A 1953-nucleotide genomic window follows, 5' to 3' on the forward strand; every position below is an offset into this window, starting at 1 on the left:
CTGAGACACCAGGGAAGCCCAGTCTCAAAGTATCTCCCCACAAACTACATATTAATTACAGACAAAAATAGTAACCTGACAGTAAAGAAACTGGGCAAATGCCAACTTGATCAAGTGATCAGAGTTTCACTCATCAGTAACAGAACAAATCAACATGATGTGCCTTCTGATATGACACTCCAAAAAGAAGAAGGAATCATTTCTATGATACTCCTGCCCTAAATGCATACTCTAAATCCAGTCCTGAGAAAATATCAGAGAGGCCAGTTTGAACAACATTTTTCAAAATAACTGTCTTGTACTCTTAAAATGCCAAGGGGATGAATGACAAAGAAAGTTAGAACTGTTCCAAATTGAAGAAACTTAAAGTGACATGAAAATTAAATGCAGCATGCACCTAGACTGGATAGTGGACTAGAATAAAAGGTATTCTTGGTTAGTGTTGATTTGTTTTTTTGTTTTTTGTTTTTGCTATAAATGACAGTATTGGAAAATTTAGGTAGGACCTATAGATTGGACAGTAGTATTATATCACTGGTCATATCCTGATTTTGATGGCTTTTCTTTATCGTTTGGGCTTCCCAAGTGGCTCAGTGGTAAAGAATCTGCCTGCCAATGCAGGAGCTGCTGAAGATGTGGGTTCTATCCCTGGGTCAGGAAGATCCCCTGGAAGAGGGCATGGCAACCCACTCCAGTATTCTTGCCTGGAGAATCCCATGGACAGAGGAACCTGGCGGGCTACAGTCCATGGGGTCGCAAAGAGTCAGACATGACTGAGCAACTGAGCATGTACTTGATCTTTTTTGTGAGTAGGCCTCTTAGTCGCTACAGGAAAAACATCCCAAGTGGCGTGAGACTCAAACTGTGATAAAACTACATTTAAATTTAGGTGTTAGATATAGTCTGTACCATCTAAGGATAAACAAAACTATTTCTATTCCTTTTAGTAAGGCTTAGTTCCTTCTTTTTTCTTTGGCTTGCAGGATCTCAGTTCCTCGACCCGGGACTGAACCTGGGCCATTGCAGTGGAAGCCTGGAATCCCAACCAGTAGGCCTCCAGGGAACTGCATAGTCCCTTCATTTTATATTCATTATTTTTCACATTTGCTATTCTTCAGATATATAAATTTCTCTCTAAAACTTCCTGTGGCTGTGTCCGTATTTAAGCAGCTGTTTTTATACTTCTCTTACTTCAGATGCCTGAGTGTGTATGGGGCACTGATGGTGTGCAGTGCAGCCTTGCACCTTGCTCTTCCATGTGGAAGATCAAAGTCAATAATCAGTCTGAAGCAGACCAGCTCAGCAGAGATTCCTTTCCAGTAACTGAGCACTTTACAACCGTGGCAAACTAGATAATTCAAGATGCTGTCACCGCTGGGGCAGGCCCATTTCAAAGGCTCTCGCCTATCTTTGAATTTCTTACATCAGCAGTCCCTACACCTGGCTATTTTAAGAATAACCTTGAAATCTTATAAAAAATGGCAGCTTCGAGGATTCTTCATTCGGAGAAGGCAACGGCAACCCACTCCAGTACTCTTGCCTGGAAAATCCCATGGACGGAGGAGCCTGGTAGGCTGCAGTCCATGGGGCACGAAGAGTCAGACATGACTGAGTGACTTCACTTTCAGTTTTCACTTCCATGCATTGGAGAAGGAAATGGCAACCCACTCCAGTGTTCTTGCCTGGAGAATCCCAGGGACGGGGGAGCCTGGCAGGCTGCCGTCTATGGGGTCACACAGAATTGGACACGACTGAAGCGACTTAGCAGCAGCAGCAACAGCAGGACTCTTCATCAGACTTATTAAAGTAGAATCTTTTGACATCTGAGAAATCTGTGTTTTAAAAGCTCCCCATGTGCTTTGATGAGAAACCAGATTTGGGAAACTCTAATTTGTGATATGACCAACCTAGATGGCATATTAAAAAGCAGAGACATTACTTTGTCGACAAAGG

The sequence above is a fragment of the Bos javanicus genome, chromosome 5 (assembly GCF_032452875.1).
Source record: "Bos javanicus breed banteng chromosome 5, ARS-OSU_banteng_1.0, whole genome shotgun sequence".
Lineage (NCBI taxonomy): Eukaryota > Metazoa > Chordata > Mammalia > Artiodactyla > Bovidae > Bos > Bos javanicus.